Source organism: Parasteatoda tepidariorum, chromosome 11 (assembly GCF_982258835.1).
Source record: "Parasteatoda tepidariorum strain Cologne lab strain chromosome 11, Ptep-v5.0, whole genome shotgun sequence".
NCBI lineage: Eukaryota > Metazoa > Arthropoda > Arachnida > Araneae > Theridiidae > Parasteatoda > Parasteatoda tepidariorum.
The window spans coordinates 40,234,722-40,256,766 of record NC_141765.1 but is presented as its reverse complement, the minus strand read 5'-3'; the positions used below and the strand labels follow the sequence as shown (position 1 = coordinate 40,256,766).

General features: G+C 26.5%; 1 long non-coding RNA gene across 1 annotated transcript in view; it reads right to left on the bottom strand.

Annotated features, from left to right (window-relative positions):
• Nucleotides 1-18,039, bottom strand: part of LOC122269916 (uncharacterized) — an 85,534-nt gene extending 67,495 nt beyond the window's left edge. Inside the window, exon 1 of the long non-coding RNA XR_011638242.2 lies at nucleotides 17,903-18,039. This is a non-coding gene — a long non-coding RNA (uncharacterized LOC122269916). The remainder of the gene's footprint in view (nucleotides 1-17,902) is intronic.
• Between the last annotated feature and the right edge of the window lie 4,006 nt (nucleotides 18,040-22,045).

Here is a 22,045-nt window from a genome sequence, read left to right as displayed (position 1 = left end):
TAAATTCTTTATTCCAATATTTTAAAATAAATAGGATTTCGCAAATTTTTATATAATTTCTAAGTAATGTGTGATTTCCTTAATCGTAAAGGATACGTGAAAGAAAGTATTTGTATATTTTATAATTTGTATATTTGTATATTTTATAAAAAAGGGAGTTAATAAAAATTAAAATGTAATATTTCTTTTATTGTTTTGCATAAGCACGTTCTGTTAATATATATATATATATATATATATATTGGTTAAATTCATTCTTAAAAGAGTTTCATATTTTATTTTTTTCTGGACCTTTAATCGATCATACTCCATGTTTTAAAATTTTTAATAACTTTCTAAACACAATGAAGCACATAGTTGATTCATTTTTCATTTCATTATGCAGGTTATAATTTTGTTCTTTTCTTTCTGATTTAATATCATTGAAAGTAAATTTTTCCTGAAAATAATACAACTGTTTAAGACATTTAGTAACATAAACTGTGAGCTTTAAACAAAGTTTGTTTTCAGGCGAGTTTTCGTTTTAGTGCATTTCTATTAAAATCTATATATTTTATTTATTTTTATCTTTCGAAAACGCAAAAAATATATTTATATTTTCAATGATAATTGACTAATCTTTAATTTGCTTACAATAATTTATTATTAAAGGAGGATTGTATCTTTATGTTTTTTTTTTCATTTATTTAGCGAATACCGGAAATGAAATGAATTAAGTTATTTTATCAATAAATTCTTATTACTTTGAAGAAAAAAAACGTGAAACATATTAAAAAATTTTTCATTCTTAAATATTTTGAATTGTCAGAAAAATAACAAAGTAATTCTTACCAAAGTGCAAATCACTTTTAAATTCTTTTACACCAATGTATTTAACGTGGATTTTATAACTTTGATATACTTATTTCCAAATGAGTATTTTCTTCTTTGTAGTTATAGGCTATATCTACAGTCCAAAAATAATAAATAATCTTCTACATTTACCTATTAACCGATGATTTACCATTTACTTTATCTCTGAATTTTTCTATTTTTATTTTTGTAATATCATCCCTAATAAATGTTGAAATAAATAATGTTGAAAATTTCTTGCATTAGATTATTTGTAATCAAAAGTACTTAAATCTTTTTCTTATTTAATTCTATTTTAGTTCAAATTTTTTTTTTTGCAATCACTTCTCCTAAACCGGTTCGGTCTTACAAAATCTGCTGATCTCTTACTTAAAATTTTACAAAAAAAAATCACCATATTTATTTTAGTTATTTATTTAATAACATTCTATTGAGTCATATACAATCAATTAAATTCGCATGAAATGAAGTGAAAGATGAGAACTTTGGCATTGACAATTTGTGATTTCAAAATAAATACAAAAAGTAAATATTTATTTTATTTCAACTATTTTAAAAAAAGAATCTATAAGCAATGATCTTGATGCTATTCAGTAATTTGATTTACAAATTTTTGCAAGACGCGTTCTAAAACTTCAGATCTAATTATCAATATTTCATAATATAAGAAAATATTCTCATGAAACCTTTTCATTTGTTTTTTTTTATTAGCTTCAAATTAATATATGTACATTACATTTTTGCGAAACACATTCTACGCTATATGATTTTTTAATTCTGAAACTTAATTTGAAATAAATGTTTATGATAAGTCCTTGAACTATTCAAATGCTAATAATATGTCTGCCTAAACAAAATTAATTCCTTTTAGAGCGCATTGAGTACTTTTAAAAAATTAAAATTAATGAGAATGTTTTTTTTAAAAAGCAAATTAGAATCTGATAATTATGTCATTACAAATGCATGCTAAGTAAATGTTATTAGTTAATAAATGCGTAGTTAATTTATAACGTAGAGAAAACATTTCATTTCAAAGAGATGTAACATTCAATATATTTGTAAATGGATTTCTTGGCAAATGAATGTCTCGTTTTGGCAATTCATTAAAATAGTTTTGTTTTTCCGTGAATGAGACGTCTTTTTAACAGATTTAATAATTGCCATTAGTTAAATATATTCAATATAATCAAAATATTTTATAGTTTTAAGAACATAAAAAACTAATTGCATGATTTTTAATTTCGTAATACTCATTCTACATATATGAATTTATATCTCTTCTTTGTCTAATTCTTGATGATTTATCACATTTTATTACATTAAAGTTCATAATTTTAAATATTTCTAAATCCAAAATCAAAGTAGTAGTAGTAGTAGTTCATTTAAATCGCACTAGAGCTGCACAATGGGTTATTGTCGACGGTCTGAGAAACATCCTTGAGGATGATCCGAGGACATGCCATCACAATTTTGATTCTCTGCAGAGGGAATGGCAACCCCGCTTCGGTAGCCCGACGACCTGCACGCGAAGTCGAGCACTTTACGATAGAACAGTTTAACGAGGACCAATACCGCACACCCTCGGTCCCTCCGCAGACTGATCCAAGTGGTCACCCACACGCACACTGACGGCAGTCAGTGATGCCGTGTCTTTTCGACCAGTCCACTACGGGACACCCAAAATCAAAGAGAAATAGCTATATTTTTTTTGCAGTTTAGTCCCTAAGCTATAAGTTTTTTTATGCTTAAAATTTCAACTGGATTGGAGCGTGACACATGGGGCAGTTTCTTTCTAGTTTGAACCAGAATATGTGTCTAAATTGCAGACTGACTGAATTATTATTATCTATAAATCCTGACTGAATTATTATTGATTCCTGACTGAATTATTACTGACTGAATCAGTATTATGTATAAAAATATTGAATTAAATTATTATAAATCCGAAATCAAAGAGAAATAGCTATATTTTTTTGCATTTTAGTCCCTAAGCTATAAGTTTTCTTATGTGTAAAATTTCAACTGGATTAGCGCGTAACACATGGGGCAGTTAGTTTTAACCAGAGTATGCAGTGAAATTGCAAACTGACTGAATTGGCAACAGAAGATTATTGTCTTCTGTTCTAGATAAACTTAAAACTCATATCCATTACATGCAATAGACATGTATTTGTTTATTCTAATGTTTAATAAACTTGTTTCTCTAACGTATTTCTTAAATATATTTCAAAGAAATATTTTTTTTTAAAAAAATTCGCGTTTATTATCCTATAGAAACGATTCACTTGGTTTGTTTCTACTTTAAATCAAATGCACAGAGAGAGAGAGAGAATCTGTGCCTTTATTTCATAAAAGACAAATAATAAGTACTGTTTCATGAATTATATTTTAGCTAATTTCGATAAAGATACATGTCTCAGCATGGGAAAAGTGTCAAAGAATTTTTAAGTCATTTGTTAATTTTCAATGATAATTCAATTTGTCAATTTTTTTTGAAAATTAGCGAAATGAATATGAAGCATAGATATACTTTTAGAGTATCAATTTTTATTCCTTGATGCAATTAAACATCTTTACTGAGAATTACGGATTGTATTGAAAAATTAAGTTTTTTTACAAAAATGTTCATCAAAACTATCATTCATTTTACCATTTATTTCATATTTTTAACTTTTCGATATCTTTCTCCTGTACCAAGTAAAATTGTGATAATGTTTTTACATTTCTATGGTTTATCTGAAATAACAGTTTCTTTAAATGATTGATAGGATTTAGATGACGGCTAATTTTTCTTTTCCTAATGTTTTCTCACGGGGCCATGAATGATGGTTTCATATGTATTTTAAAGATACTAAACCGATATACTTATATCAAACTTTGGTGTCAGTTTAATCTATATTTTAAGAGGTATTGGGATTAATTTATTTATTCAGATGCATTTATGCATTAAGATACATTAAGCGTAAATACAAACCACAGCTTTAAAACTCTTTTGAAAACGAGATAGCACAAGTTTCAGAACGACAGTTAAAATACACGTACAGTGTTTATAGCAGGATTCAACCTCATTACATCTAGACTTCAGAAGGGTCAGTGGAACCACACTGCTAGGACATTGAATTCATCGCAAGCAAAACAACCATACACTATAGGGATCTTGCGCGAGATATCCGCTAAATTCTTTTCAGTGTAAAGGTAGTGTCCTTCAGCAGTCTTTCTCATTTTTGTGCTATCTGGTCTTTAATTTTTACAAGGGACAAGCTATTTTTTGCATTAGGTCTGGTTATGTATCTAAACTTAACTATTTATTTATTGTTGCTTATTTGGAATTACGGTGAGATTCAAACCCGCTACTTCCATTTTTAATAGTGTTTGGTAGAAAGGCGAGACATCCCGGCCAGGGAGGTCCTTGAAAAGCAAATAACTAAAAAAAAACATTACTATTCCAAGTATTTATTTATATATGAATTTCTTACACATACATAAACAGGCTTACAGCTCATTAGAAAGTAGGAATTATTAAACGCCCTTGTCAAGTTTAAGAACAGAGAGCACAAGAAAGAAAAGTACATTACCATGATACATATCTTGCTGCATGTAAGGAACGAGTTCGAATCCTGCCGTATCCCAGGATATATTTTTTATGATGTCCTTTCCTATCTTGTGCTTCGGTTTACCAAGGGTTTATAATAAATAGTATTTCGCAAGGAGCACACAAAATTACATATGTGATGTGTAACAATAAAAAAAGATGCATCCAGAGTAGAGATAGGATTCGAATCCACTATCTCAAGGCCTTCATTTTAGGATGTTGACACAGACGAATGAGTAGTATTCAAGTTACTGACTTGGTTCGGCTTTGTCCAGACATTTGTAAGTTAACAAATACGTTGGCAGGTACTTAATTAACACCGAACAAGAGTTGCAAATTGTGTCATTAGCGATGGTCTATCCTTCAGGGTAAGCTGAAGACATATCATCACAATTTTGATCCTCTGCAGAGGTGGATGGCTTCTCAGCTTTAGTAGCCCGACGACTTGGGCTCGAAGCACTTTACGTTGGAACAATTTCACGAGCATCAAACTCAATTTAACGAGCAATTTATTGAGGACACTCATTCCTTACGCTGGCTGACCGAAGTTGTCATCCACCCACTTACTGACCGCGGCCAGTGATGCTTGACTTCAGCGCTCTACTCGCAACCTTATGAAACAAATCCGTATTTCTCATAGTTTTAAACGTTGGTTGATGTTGATTCTTAATAAAAAAACTAACAGATGAAAATAAGCTAACCAGCTTTTACTAAGTAAAATAGCGGTTATCGAACTCACCATTTTCGCGTTATATCAAATTATGCTAGTGCGAGTAAAATTACCAACTATTTAGATAAAATTATCAAATTTTACCTCTTTTAAAACCAAACAGCATGATAATAAAATCCATATTTTATTGTTAGTTTTAACAAAAGTCATTACTAATGAGCTAGGGTAAAAGTCACCGTACTTTTTGGTGTTTTTTAAGAGCCAAATTACACGGTTAATTTTACCATATTCTGATAGTTTTAACCTTATTTTTTTTCTCAGTGTAAATATAATGAAAATGCAAATTTTTGCTTTAGCATTTTTATTTTAAAAAAATCTGAAATTATTTTTTAGCTTTTGCCATCTTTTTAAACGATTTTTGAGCAATAATTAGTTTTCTCGGCGATATTTAATATATCTTATAAAATGTGAAAGAAAAGTTTACCGTTGCTATGTGAAAAATAAAAATAAATAGCATAAAATTAACTAAAAATATTGCGGAATAGTAATATCAAAAATGATCCAAATTTCTTCATAAAAACAACTATTTTAATATCAATAGTTTTTGAGCGTCATAAAAGTTAAATATTGATTCCTGGAGAAATTATAGGAACATAAAGGATGAGCTACCAAAAAATTCATATCATAAATTTCTTTAAATCTAGTAAAATTATTGCTATTTATTTATTTATCGAATTAATTCAAAAGGTATTTCCCCAGCAAACAACAACTTCTAAGAACCACTTGTTTGTTTTGACTCAAGAATAACTATGCATTTTAGAAAAATAAGACTTTTTTAAAATGACTCTTAACAGGGATATTTTTTCATACCAAAATTCCAATTCATTTTGAGACAGATCTGGTAAAATATTTATTGGCAAACAGCCAAAAACGATAGGTTTGCAGATGGGGTTTTACAGACAATTGAATGCATCGTTTGTCTTCGTTGTTGAGATACGAAAGGCATTATTTTTTATCATTTGTTTTGATGGTATAAAAATCAGTTACATCAGGTGCTTAAAAAATGAGTAATAGGAATTTTCTTGACGCTTATTACAATTTCATGAGTTCCAAGTGACATTTTAAGTTTTGGTGAAATTTATGATTTCTACCTTTCAAAAACCTGAAAATTCAATAAAAGAATAATGCACGAGTCATTTATAATAAAACCAAGCTATGCAATATCCTCAATTCTAATATAATACAAAAAATTTTAAGATAAGATATTTAAGAATGATTCCATGGTGGAGGGAAAATGAGAAATTTTAATTTTATGCAGGTTTCTTTTTAGAACAAAATTACGCTTCTATTTTTTTAAACTATTGACACTAACATATTTCGTACATAACTACGTTTACATAACTACGTTTTTTATTACTTATTTTTTCACAGTGGGAAGAAAAATCAATGTGTGTAAAAAATTACTTTTAATATGCCAGTAAAATGCCTTGAATATTTTTGTTAAAGGAATTTGCCTTTAATGTTCTTTTCACAGATTGGTTAATGAAACACAGGTACTGGCTGATTCATATATAAATTACTAAACATTTTGTCAAATAAAACAAATGAAATAAAATAACATGACCTTAACAATAAAAAGTGAAACGTAATAAATATTTTCTTCGGGGTTTAAAAATTAAATCATTCATGATTACTGCTGTTAATTTCCGGTAGTTTAAAAATGATAAACCAATTAACTACTAAAAAATTTGACAAATAAAAATAATTAACATTAAAAAATCGAAATAATTGAACATTTAATATTCATAAGAAAAAACATACTGAGAAAATGAATTATTGAATGAAATGAATTAATGAACGAAAATATAAATTTTATCTGGATATTTTAAAGTAAGTTAATAGTAAAAGTCGATCTTAAATCATTCTTAAAATGTTTATTGAGTTTTATAAGAAACACAGCGTATATGTGTAATGCAGTATTTAATGTGCGTAAAAGGGTCGAAAATTTTTATTTATGTATGAGAGATAGGGGCTATTGGGGAAATGGGACTCATTCCGACACCTGGAATAGTTCTGCTATTTATTAATAAAACTTTCTCTGCAAATTTTGGCTAATTGTCAGAACTGTATAGCACCTTCATATGCATTGCATGATAACACAATTGCTGAGCAGAAAAGAGGAAAAAACAATGTTGGGAAAAGTGTAAGACTAAATTCTTGATTTTCGTCTACCACTTTAAACTGACTTTATTCATCGTCTTTAATAAAGATAATATAATATAATATAAATAATATAGTATAATATAGTATAATATAAATAATATATTATAATATAAATAATATATTGTAATATAAATAATATATTATAATATAAATGAATATGCTTCATTTACACATTTGAATTAACTGCCTTTATTAATTTATTTATTATGAGTTTATATAAAGTAATGACTCCACGGGACTAGTTTGACCACTATCGACATACAAATATTAAACTTTTTGTGATAACAATTCGGGTTTGCTTTTAAAGCATCATATTTTGGAATAGTTATTTAGTACATTTAAATTTATAAAGTATTTAATTAATTTACATTTTTTCACAAGTTATGATTTTGTTCATTTCATTAAATTGGATTTTTACCCAATGAAAAATCTAGGAAACACTATTACTTTAACACATTATGGAGCCTTTTTTATTCAAAATGCTGCTTACCTATAACATTTTTTAAAGTAATTTGCAGAATATGAGATCCAATATTAATGACTCTGATTCTCCTCTAACATTTTCAAATTAACTGAACTGTCAAACTACTTAATATAATGAAAACCGTAAAGAATTCTTTTTTTTCAAAAGAAAAAATATCTTTTCGACTTATAAACATTAAAATTATGCCTTTAGTGTAGAAGCTTGTCTTTTAAGCAGTTTTGTTTTACATAATTGGAATAATTTAGTAGTTAGTCATAATTTATCATTTATCAGGACTTACCATTAATTAAAATAAACCTTGTTAAAATTATTTATTCAAGACTGTGTTTTTAGTTTAAAATTAGTTTCCTTTTCATTTTACTTGATTTTTTTTAATTAGTGGTTGATTAAATAATGAATTTTATTACTCTTTTCTAGAGTAACCCTATTTCATGGAGTTATTGTCAACAAAAACAACTTTGAAAAAATTTATTAAACAGCGTACTCATCCTAACTAGTTCATACCTTAATAAAATTAAAGATGAACTTTGAATTTTAATGAAAATTATAAATATGTTTAAAATGATAACAAACACTTTTGGTAATGATAACAAACACATTTAAAGTATTCACACTAGCCCTTCTTCAAAATGGACCTCATCTTCAAAATGGACTTTTCCAACTGTTTTTAGAGGCAGTTTTAATTTAGATACAAAAACTTAAGATCTATTAAAAAAATTATATGTTTTTTTTTAAAGCAGCTTTGGACAACGGACTAGGTAACGGACTAGGACAACGTATTTGCAATAATGATTTTAAACATAACCTAAAATTCATTACCTAATTTCAATGATAGGTAAACCATTTTATTTCATCATATATTTTTTACTTGTATTCCTCCTTATCATATTCATAGTTTCTTGCGTCACTTTAACATATTTTATAAATTATTTTCGTCAACATATTATTATATTGCTCTAATGTTTATAAATAATTTCATATCACATGTAAAATATTTCAAAAGAATAATAGCATAATAATAATGTTCCTAGTTTTAAAAAAAATTAAAAACGAAATTTTAAACGCAATCTTCCTATTTTTTGATGTTTGTAAAAAGTATTTTTGCAATTTCCATTAAAAAAATTCAATTATTACTAACATATATTTTTAACGTAAACACATCAACAAACGTTATTTTATTAGATTTAAACGAAATTAATAGTACTTACATCCTTGCCGTCTTACATATATATAATATCATAAGCATATACATATCATGAGATGATATCCAATGAATCATTCACACAATATTCAACTAATCATATTCCACGTTCATAATAAATGTTAAAAAATTATCAACTTATAATTATTAATGTATATTATTAATGTAATAAAATATTCCAATCATCACAGATAGCGTATAAAATATTCCAAAATCTTATAAAGAAACTAATAAAGTTTTATTGTAATATGAATGGTTTTAAAAAAGTATTTATGCAATTTTTACTAATAAAGAAAAAAATATTTTGCTAACATAAACACTTCAAAATCAAAAACATTATTTCATAAGCTCTTAGCAAGTTAATACCAATACAATAACTAACAAAACAAAATATATCAATACAATAGTGTGAGGAGCACCAAAAACATTTCAGCGAAAATAGTTAACAACAGCAGTTAACAGCGAAGTCTTAAGTAAATTTATTAATAATTATAACATACAATTAACTCGATGATTTAATATAGAATTTCATTACATTAGTTGAATATCCATTGTGTTTTATCAAATTTCAGAAGAGTTCGCCTATTTGTTTTTCACTAAATAAACATTGCTAGAAATTCTTTTAACTCTGATCATTTCATTAAAAACGGTGTTTAAACAAATGTTTTTAGAAACATTAAAATTCCGTGCAATTAGTTTATTTATATTAAACTTCAAATCATTTCTTTTATCACCTAAATCAGCAATGCAGATATTTTCTTCTTTTTTAATACCTATATCCAAAAAGTTAAAATTAATATTATCGTCATGATTGCAAAGCAAGATTAATTCCTAGGGCTAAACGTTATTTAACATAATTGTACAGTTTTAAAAAGAAAGTATAATTAAATCATCAATAAATCTGAAAATAAATTTAATATTAATAGTATAATTTGTTTCGTAATAGTGTAAAAATAAGTTATCTAAGAGTGATGAAAAATGGCATTCTTGTAGTATTCCATCAATTTGAACAGAAATATGTTTTACATTGTAACGATAATTATTAAAGGCAAATATTAATTAGAATTGCCCAATAATCAAAATCGAATTATGGATATTTTTATAATCATAGTAATAACTAACAAAAACATCTTTCATTCAGAAAAAGGAACCTATTGAAGAGATCTTGGAAATCAAAATTCGCAATAGAATTAATTTTAATTTGTTAAATAAATTCTAAAATAGGTTGATTATTTGTGATAACCCAAGAAAAACCTTCTTTAATAATATTGTTAATAATTTAAGTAGTTAGAGAAAATGGCGCTAGGTTTAGTTTGGTAAATATTAGACCCGCAAGTGATTGTTCTAAGTTTAATAGGAATTTTATGAAATTTTGAACTGATAATTAAGTATTGAAATTGTATGTTACTAATTTTAATTTTCAACCTCGTAAATAAAGCTAAAAAAATTTTAATGATAATATTATTATTTGAACTACTAAGCTTATTTTTTTTACTTATTTCAACTATTTATTTAAAAGTTCAACATAGAATTTTTTTACAGAAGATTGCATAATTATTGTTAGCTTTGTCTATGGGGGTAGTTCCGAATTTTTTTGTACCTGCTTAAATGATCCATCAATTTTAGAAAAGTTTGTTGAATTATTATTGTTATTTAAATTCTCCTTATTATTAAAATTAAGCTTTTAAAGTAATAATAAACAGCCCATTTCCATTCTTCTAACATGCCTGAAGGTAGAGAGAATCTATTTGACATGATTAAACAAAAATTATTGAATTAATTAAGAAAGTATTTTAGAACTTTATTAATTATTTTACGATAAATGGATCTGAATTTTGTGATTTTTAACATTAAATTTCTTATTTTTAAGTTTTCTATAATATTTAAATTATCAGTAATAATATGTTCATAATGTTCTCTCTGTGATGTTCATGATGTAATAATATTTCTCTTTTTCATAATCGATGACATTTATAGTCGGATAGATTCTTAATTTTCTTATTTTAATTTTCTGGGTTTTTTTCAAATTTTTTAAAAATACTTAATTTTAATAATTTTTTTTTTCTTCTCGTTTCAAAACTCTTTATACTTTTTTCCATGTTTTCTCTTTATTTTTAACTTATCTTCGATGTTCTCTGTACTTGCAGCTTATGAGCAGTAAATAAAATATATAATTACTATTTTTCTTAATTTTTGTCGTTAGTATTCCTTTTATATATATATATATATATATATATAGATATATATATATATAGGTATATATATTATATATATATATATATATATATATATATATATATATATATATATATATATATATATATATATATATATATATATATATATATATATATATATATATATATATATATATATATATATATATATATATATATATATATATATAATTGATGATATCCAATTATATATACATATTAATATATCCAATTATATATACATATTAATTGATATATATATACATATTAATTGATGATATCCAACGTAACATTTATACAATATTCAACTAATCATGTTTAACAATATTATTAACGTGAGCACTTAACAAACATTATTTTATTTGTTCTCAAAGATAGTAATAATACTTATATGTTTTCAGTGTTAATATATTATGTATGCATTATGAGCATATAATTATGAAAGGATATCCAACGAATCCTTTACACGATATTCAACTAATTATATTCAACGATATTATCAAGCATATTTATGTTAAAAATAAAACAAAAATGCTAACCATAAATGTTTGACATTTTGATAATTCTCTTTTAATTATCATTCTGTCGAATGATAATTAAAAGAAACTGTTTTAGTTTAAGTAAAAATGCGACAGCCTATCAATTAATTATGTCAAGTAAAATTAACCACCTAAAAATAAGCTTTTTACGAATAAGAAGTTGATTTGTTTAGTAATTACCACTACAAATAACACGTCAGTAGTTTTTTCTTAAAAATTCACCACTCACCTCTAATTAACCCAATCTTAAATCGATTTCCTAATAAAAATGACTCTCTTTTTCTCGTGTCCTAAGAATATGTTCATTTATTTTTGACTTAATTCCTTTTGAAGAAAATTTTATTTTTATTCGATATAGATACCGAAACGAAGCACTTATCAATACAATTTCTTGTTTTCTCGTTAATGTAAGTATGAAATAAATTGAAATTTTTTTAAATTAAATTTATTGACTTATCGATGTATCTATGAATATGCAATTTTAAAAACTGGGCATGCACTGTAAAAATTGTGGAGTAATATCTCTTCGAATTTAATGTTGAACAACTAACCCAAAAAACTGTGTGAAGTAACACTTTATTTCAAGTTAGTTAATAGAATTTCCATATACAATTCAAAGGGTGTATTAAAATATAAACAATTAAAGTGGTAAAAGATTAGATTAACAAAAATCATGGTATGCTCATGAAAACCCCAATCTCGGTGATTTTTCGGATACCGCCAGAAATTTGTTTACAATTGATTATGAGCGTGTTTGTTGTCTTCAATGGTACTATACGTAAAATTCGCCATTAAAGTACGCATGTTTGTTTTAATTAGGTTATTATTATGCTAATCTCTTCGAACTGTATTAAATTACTTTGTAATGTATAATTTTTATCAGCTTTTGTTAAGTTTAGTTCGAATTCGTCTTAATATTCCGTCTAGATAAACACCGCGTATATTTAATTTACAAACTAACTTTAATTTAAGAATTAGTTCTATATACATCTTAAATTAAGGATTATCACTTCATATCGTAAAGTAATTTACTGACTCTTATGTGTAACTTATCTTACTGTAATTATAAATTTTAGTGTTACTGAATATCACAAACAGTTGCAGCTACTTTATACCAATTAGTATAAAAGAACATCCTAAGTGTTCACCAGAAACAGTCTTTCATTCTTTTGTTGTAAAGTAGTTGCCACTAAAAATTTTTTTTGAAGTACGCTTAGCAAAAAATTAGGCCTCTATTTTGTTCTTTTAAACGCTAGTATCATTATAATAAATGTTTCGATGGATTTAATGCATTTTTTGCCATTGAAATTGATTAAAAGCAACGTTTAAAAACCAAAGGCTTTAGTTGAAACCTGACGAAATATCAGTATGGCAAGTAGCAGGAATAAAAAAAACAGATATGATGTAACAACAGAGGTTACGTTACTCTATTTGAGATAATTATGTAATTAAAGGGCAATAACATTAAATTGACAGTAAAAGTTGGAAAATTTTAAAAAAATAATGAATTTCAAATCTTTGGAAAATGAGCATTACTGTAGGATTATGAACAATAGATTGTTTTCTTTCTTATAGTTCTATTGTTAATTCTTTTTAAAGAGCAACAATACAAAACTGAAAAGTAAATTCAACCGAATAAATTAGTGGTTCCCAAACTGGAGGCGATTGCTTTAAGGGGGTGATTGCTTTCTTAAGTGGGGTGATAATCCTCACGTGGGCGATCAGGAAGTGAGGAGTATTCAAAAGGAAAAAAAATTATTAATAATAATTAAAAAAGCCATCGAATTTCTCCTCACCTGGGTTTCGTGAACATATTTAGAAGAAAGAAAATTTAGTTCGGTTGCTCAGCTTCTCACAAAACAAAGAAGTTGGTTAGAATCTATGCTTAGATCTGACCAACAAAAAGCCTGATATTTAAGTTTTAACTGAAATCCTTCCAAGCACAAGACAGTCATTGAATAGGTAGAAATGAACAATTGAGTTTTCAAATTTTCAGTTTTTTCTCACATTTTTGTTGCTGACGTCCAGATTACATTAAAAAATGTACAGGTACTAAAAAAGGGTACATTTACAAAAATGTACCCTGGTTGCAATTATTTCGTTTCAAATATCACCTCTTTTTGAGAAAAAAAAGGGAAAGGGATACACTTTATTTTAATTTTCTGAAGTACTTGGATAAAATTCCTTCAAACCGACCATTCAAACCGATTCCTTCAATTCCGACATTTTAATTTTAATTGAAATCTGGTATATATTAGCATTTATTAGAGTTTATTGACGCTCACTTGCAACAATGTCTGTTTTTTTCTATCAAAAAAAAAGGGAGCGATAAATGTTAGCCAAATTCTAGAACTGGGTGGTGTGCAACAAATGGTTAGGAACCACTGGAATAAATGGTTCCTATGCCATGCTCTAAAGTATCATGATAAAATTATAAAATTTATACCAAACTGTATTCTAATTTACTACCAAACAGCATGGTAATAAAACCATATTTCATTGTATTACCATACAAGATTTTAATTTTTCAATTTCAAAATAAACAGTTTTTGTAGAACTCTTTACAGTTCTGCAAATACTGTTCTATAGTATACAGTGATGTAAAGAGCTCTATAAAGAACTCTTTAAAGCACTTATTTGCCCATTTGACACTTGACTTTCAAAAAATTGCGATTGCATTTTAAAACGTGATAATCAAACAATTAGATCAAAAGTTATTAAGGTGTTGCCTTTTTTTTACTTAGCGCACTGCACATGTTTTAGATTCAGTACTGAAATGCACGCGCGTTCATTTAAATTGATGTTGTGTTACACTAAATAAAATCCAAACTTGTTTTTCTCTTATACATGAGATTCTCTTTAAATCGCATGAACTATTGAAAATTCTAAACTTACAAAATGAAACAAAGTTCTTAAAATCTATGTTTAAAGATTAAAAAGAATGTGATTTCTAACATGAACATTTACAACCTGCACAAACAGAATAAAAAAACTTCCATTCTCAAATGATACCTTGTAATTTTAACTACTGCCTTTTGTATGAAGTATACTTTAAAAAGAAATTCCATGTAGATTAGTAGTAGTAGTATTTTATTTACGTCACACTACAGTCTTACAATGGGCTATAGGAGACGGTCTGGGAAACAGCACTGAGGATGATCCGAATACATTCAATCACAATTTTGATTCTCTGCAGAAATAATGGCTCCCCCACTTTGGTAGATCGACGACTTAAGTGCGAAGTCGAGCACTTTAAGGTAGAACAATTTAACAAGGTCCGATACCGAGCAACCTCAGACCCTTCACAGGCTTAGCAAAGTGGTCACCGCCTACTCACTGATAGCTGCCAGTGATGCTTGACTTCGGTGATCTACTAGAAACCGTGCCTTACAAGAAGTTCACTGTGGGACATTTTCTGATTAGATAGAATAATTTCTAAGACGATGAATAGATGATTTTAGAAATATGTCTCATTTAAGAGATAACAATGAATGGGTATTAAATATTCTTGCTCTGTTTATAGTAATTTCCTTTTTATTGATCATGTGAGTTCAAATTAAAATTTTCACATGATCAAATTAAAATATATATCTTTAAGGTAGATTTAATTGCTCTATTTATTTATGATCAACGAAATAGTGCTGCTGGTGATCATTAGACGCTGTACATTGAAATACCACCTTGCATCGAAATGGCACTACACATTATTTCAAAGATAAGTTGACTTATATTTGCTTTTATCACTCTTGGTCGTTTATGATTTTCAACCATTCTTTTGTTCTGAAAAATGAAGGTTGTGAAGTTTGAGGGAAAATATGATGCGATAATTTCCCAAACGGTAAGATACTTTGCAAACAGTGCAACGATTGAGTTTTATAGCATTTTTGAGACATAAAACTTAAAAAATAACTAAATATCTCTCAAAATACAAAGAGTTCGGCTTCTTCAAAAATATTTGACTCATTTTTCATATCTATAAATGTTTTTACGAGCGCTTTCTGCTGCTTTTTTTCGATTATTTTCTTTATTCTTTACCTTTTTCTGCCTATTTTTCTACATAAACCATACATTTCAACGAGCTTAAGAATATTTTGCTCTTTTTAGAGTCGGTGCACAACTTTTTTTACAAAAAAAAAATGAGAACAATTTTTGAACGCTGAAGAGAATTTTATTCGTGATGCAAGCGATCGTTATTTTTGTTCTCGACTATTTCATCGTTTTTTCCTCCAGATTAAAAATGATAAAGTATTTTTTTGCATTTTTAAAGGTTGAAGTCAACTGGAACGACATAAGAAACTTTGCTTTTTATGTATAATTTTAAACATAATATAGTAAATATTATATCCCATTTCGATAAAATCATCGCATTCCTATTCAAGCATTTCCACTTATATCAGAAAGATTAGCAAAATAGTTATTGAAATTTTAGTTAAAAACCAATTTTTTAAAAAAAAAATATATTAAAAGTCACTTTGCAAAAGAAATAACAGAAATATACTGATTTTTTAAAGTTACCGTATTTGAAATCCACGCTTGAATTTAAACGTATTTGAAATTTATTAAAGCTCATCCTTATTAATTAATTTTTTCTTTTTTACTGTATGTTGTAAAATTATATTAAAAAAAAAATAATTTTTTATAGGATTACTGTTTTTCAATGATTGTATAGCTTTTATTATTTTCAAACGAACTAAATTAAATTGATTTCCAATAATTAAATTCTTCCTCATTCATTTCTGCCAGTGAATACCAGATTCTTACGGTTTCTTTCATTTCTATATAATTATTTTTTTTTAAATCACTAAAAGTGTGTTCGGTGAAGTTTTAAATTGAAAGATTTATTAGATTTATTATTAGAGAAACGAAATGAAAATGATGTTTAAAAATTAAATTCTTTCTTAATTCTGCATAAGAGTATTGCAATTTAGAAAGTTTCTGTTAAATTACGATTATGAAAAAAGTGATTTTGTGATATTGATATTACTATTTATTCAATGAGTGTTAATTGTATTAATGACAAACTTTAATTAAAAATGATAAATTTCAACAAAACTGCACTGTAAATTTCGGAAAAATGTACTGGTACTCTGAGTGGCAGTATCACCTGAAATTTTTTGACCTTAATTTTAAGGGACAAAAAATCTGATATACCTTAATTTTTAATACTAATTTTTACTGTGAAATTACTGAATTACTTTAATTAAATAAATATTTCTGTAAAATTACGGTATACGATTAGGGTAAAGTGAATATTATGGGTGCCTCAGGCTGCTAGTATTTTTTATCTTAATTTTGCTCGAATTTTTACACTATTATTAATAACACTATTTCACAACACCAACTGGTTTGAAAAATATTTGTATACTAAAAAAGAAGCAAATGTGACAAATTTGTGAATATAAGACAAATGATCAATAATATAATTTTAAAATAAAAAGGATCTTTAATTCTTTAAAAAAGAATCTTTAATTCTTTAAAAAGAGCGTCTCTAATTCTTTGTCTTCTAAAAAAATCATTTGTCAAAATTGATTGTAGCGTTTTTTTAAAAAGTCTATTTGATGTTCTTGGCTTTCAAGTCTATCATACACATCATCCCTTTTTCGGTACCATTCTAATAATGCTTTTTTTCTTGGGGGGGGGGAATTTCAGATAAAATATGCTTTTTTACACTGTTTATAAATACGATTTTCATATATTCAATTCTTTTAATTTTGTTTATGGTAATAAATGTTCAGATGCCAATATGGACCTTTTTTTATATTTTCACACCAGAGTTTTTGTTTTTATGTAGCTTTCATCATTTTCAAATAATTACCTTTCATATAAAAACAGAATAAGATTGTAAGAAAATACAATAAAATTGTAAGTACAATTAAACTAAATGAAACAAGTAAATATTTTTTAAGTATATTTTTTTAACTTCTTTTTGTTACATTTTCATAATTTCTTTCAATTTTAGACAAATTAAATATTTAAAAAAAAAACAAAGAAATTTGTAAAATTAAGAAAGAAATATTTTTGAAATAATATATTTATTAAAATTATTAAATATTACATTATTATTAAAATATTTATTAAAATTATAAAATATAACATAATAAAATATTTCTTAAAATTTGACTTACCTTGTTAAATGGCCATTCTTGCCTCCATTTAAATCCAATTTAATAGTCTATTACTAAATGTTTTCTGGTATTTTCATTTTATGCATTTTGACTTGACATTATTTTATTTTATTTTATTACCGTCATTGAACAGCCGACCCAATCACCTGATATTATGTAAAAACGGGAGTAATTCATGTGTCATGAGTTATTTGTTAGGGAAGGAAACAAATCCATATGGAAGCTGTGCTTCTTCAGCCTTAACAGAAAAATCTACGTTTTAAAATAAAATTACATTCAAAAAAATTTTATAATTGTTAAAATCAGTCAATTATTTCATTTTCTTATATTGCTAGAAGTATTTTGAAGCATAGCGAAATTTAGTTCAAAATAACTTTTAAAAAAATTCCAACTTCCTATAACTCAAATGAATAATAAATAGATATAATTTCCCTAATGCTTGAAAAATAAAAATAAAAACAAGAAATTGATGAGAAAAATTACCAATTTCTCGGTATTTTTAAATGTGTAAAATATTACGATAGTTAGAACTTTGAATAGATCCTACTTGGAGAAAGAAATTCTGGTCACATTTCCCTCATGCCTGATAATGACAATACTGGTAAAAAAATATATTTTCGGTTAATAAAACTAAAATTTACGTTGTTTAAACCATTCATTTGGTAATTTTTCCATTCGTATGATGACGGATCAACAAAAATCCAGGTTTTCAAAAGTACAGTTCTTATTACTACACATTTATTAAAAAATGCATGACTTAAAAGTAAATTAAATTTAACTAAATGAATGGTTTTTATGCAATGCTTTAAGGTATAATGATATAATTACCAAATTTGAAAACATTTACCAAACTTTATCACTTATTATAAAAACATATTTTATTGTTAGTTTACCAAAGTGCTGTGGTTAAATTTGCCGAGCTTTTTGGTGTTCCCATAGAGCTAAAAACATGGTAAACTTTACCATATAATGGTAGTGTTTACCATACTTTTTTCTCGGAATAATTTTCAAAACTTTTAAAAATAAAATTATTTGAATACATTTTATGCTCATAAATATACACTTCGAGAGTAAACATGAGGAAAAAAAATTCTTTTTAAGACTAAAAATCGAAAGATATGCTTCTAAATATATAAACAAAATAAAAACTTCTTTGAAAAGTCTTGAAGCAGAGACAGAATGAGGGTCGTTATAGGTAAGACGTGCTTCACGAAAAAATTTTCCTTTTCTTTTTTTAAGTATAATCGATATTTATTGGACTGAAAGAAAATAATGCCTCTTATTCTCTTTGCTAACGTTCATCAGATAGAAGATTTCATGATTGAGCTAATCTTAAGAGTGGATCGGCTTTTGATCGCAGATAAGAGCATTCAAGCTTTGTTTTAAGCTGTACTGTACTTTATTAAAACAAGTCTAAAGATAAAGATGTGTTACTTTATAAAACATTGTATAAAAACTACTATACGAATATATTTTATCTAACAATACTTTGAACTATTATTGTTAGATAAAATATATTTATATAATAGTTTTTATATAAACTATTAATTAAATGACATAAAAGTTTTTCTTTTGTTAAGTGTATTGTAATTTATTTTTATTAAAATAATTATAAGCCTCTAGTTTATTTCTCCTAAACAGAATCAAATATAACGTTATTGAACCCATGATGCACATTTATTGTAAGATTCTCAATCGGAAGATCTTGGTTTTAGGCAATAATTATAATAAAATAATGTAGTGAAACTTCTTATTTAACTAATACCAATATAATTAATATGATGAGCTTATATTTAAAAAGGCATACCGACATTTTCAGAAACAATCTCATTTTTGTTTTATTACCCAGCATCAGCAATAAAATATGAGAAACACCGTAACTAAACTTTAAAATGTTTAAATCAGATTCGAAAACCAATTGACCAAATTAAAGCTTAAATCTGACTTAAACTACGAAACCTGTAATTCCTCTATAATTACCTTCCGCTTGCGGAGAAAAAAATATTAATTAAGATCAACTCCATAATTATATGCATGTGTAAAGAGCATACGGAATTTATTGTGTTCATGCTTGTGCATAGAGCTTCCAAAAATTGCATTGACGGTGTATGCATAGAAGATCTCAAAAAATATCTTTGGGCCAGTGCCTCGGGATCAGTGAATTATTCTCCCAATATAGAGTTTACTATATAACAATTATCGGTATTATATAACTTTTTAAATATACTGTGCCGTAAATTATGTGTGGGAAGAACATAGAAAATTTCTTTTGTTCATGTTTGCGTTTATAGAGCATCCGGAAATTGCAGTGTCAGTGTATGAATAACGAAACTCTGAAAATATCTTTAGTCCAGTGCCTCCGGTCCTGTAAATCGTTCTCTACACTTCAATAAACTATATAATAATTATTCCTATTATATAGTACTATAATATACTATATATATTAACTGCATATTCACTCATGCGTGTCCTAAACGTAAGCGAAACTCATTAATTCCATGTTTGCATATAGAGCTTCCAGAAATCATAGTGTCTGTGTATTTGTAAAGGTGCTCTAAATTATCTTTTAACCAGCACCTCTGGATCATTCTCTTCATTTGAAGTATTAAAGTGAGAAAATTTTAGAAACCAATTTACTATTTAAAACTAGTATAGCTCAAACAAATTCTTAAGTTCTAATGTTTAATATGCCAAAACTTCACGCTTGTATGATATACAAGTAAAAATAGGCCCTTGCTTTCAAATTTTTTACATAGTGCAAATTATTTGGACAAATAAATTTCTGGTCAGAAAGTAATTAGCCTTATAGTGAACTTGAAATGTGATATAGCTTATTTCCTTTAAAATGTAATACTTAGTAGTAAAAAGTACTTTGAATATGTATTTAAAACAGAGGCGCAAATAATTCTGTAGATAAGTCATTTTTGGGATCATATATTTCCTTTCTTTAAATTTCCTGTTTTCATATTCGTTTTAAAAATATCACATAATACAGCGATATTTATACTTAAGCAGATTTTTCAGCAGCTGCAGTTTATAAACTAATTTAACAAAAATCCAATACATTTACTCAAACTATCTCAACCAAAATGTTTATTTTAATACGCATTTTTCAATGTTTTCTATCAATGTCTTTTTCTAAATTATTAATCAAGCTTAACAAGTATTACATTGCCACTGTTTTAATTTTCATGACAATTTGACACCAGAACATACGAAACAAAAATTTTTAAACGCACTTTTAGTAAATTAAAATTTCCATTCTCAATCGCATTCTTTAGGGGGAAAAAAGTGTAGAACTTTTCGTAGAAAAGCAAAGAGAAAAAAAAATTTCGTCTTTAAGAGAAGCACAGGAGAAAATGCGGAAATAATTATCATAAAAATTCTCATATCGGTATCTTTGGGGTTCTGATGACTGTTCAACTTATTTTCACACTTCTTCGTATCCCTGGTAATCAAAAGCTCATCAAAGTCGTCAAAGAAATATACCGTTACTGAATAATCGTAGAATAGTTCTGATGGAAGGAAAAAGTAATTTTGAAGATAAGTATTTATAAATATCTGTAAACTACATTACATAGAAAATGAAACTTGATAACGGAGTGACTCGTCTTCTACTTTCTGTTTTTTAACTTCTTCATCAATGCGAATATATTCTCAATTATTTCAAAAATGTGAAGAGTGCATGAAAATGTTATTACGGATTTCTTTTAATACCCTAACCAGATGTTGTTAATATTTGTTGAGATATTGAATACTTAAATAACCTAGGAATATCTTGGTAACTATTAATTGAAACATCAAAACCAAATATTATATTAAGAGCAACTTAAAGCAGTTAGTTTTTTATTACGATTTCAATTCAATTTTTTGTGTAAGATTGAAATCTTACGCAAAAAAATTACATTACTTTTTTTAAAATATATTATATCGGCTGTCCTAAAAATCCGCTCTGATTTGAAAAAGCAATTAAGTGAAGAATAAAAGATCACAATAAAAGATAACGATTTATGATTTGCCGTTTTCTTCTTAGGAAGAAAGAATATCTTCCCCTCCAAGTTTCGAAATTAACTATTAAATTTGCCAACAGATGGCGTCGTTGTCTAGAAAAACTATTTCGGTCATAATTGATTTAGCTTAATA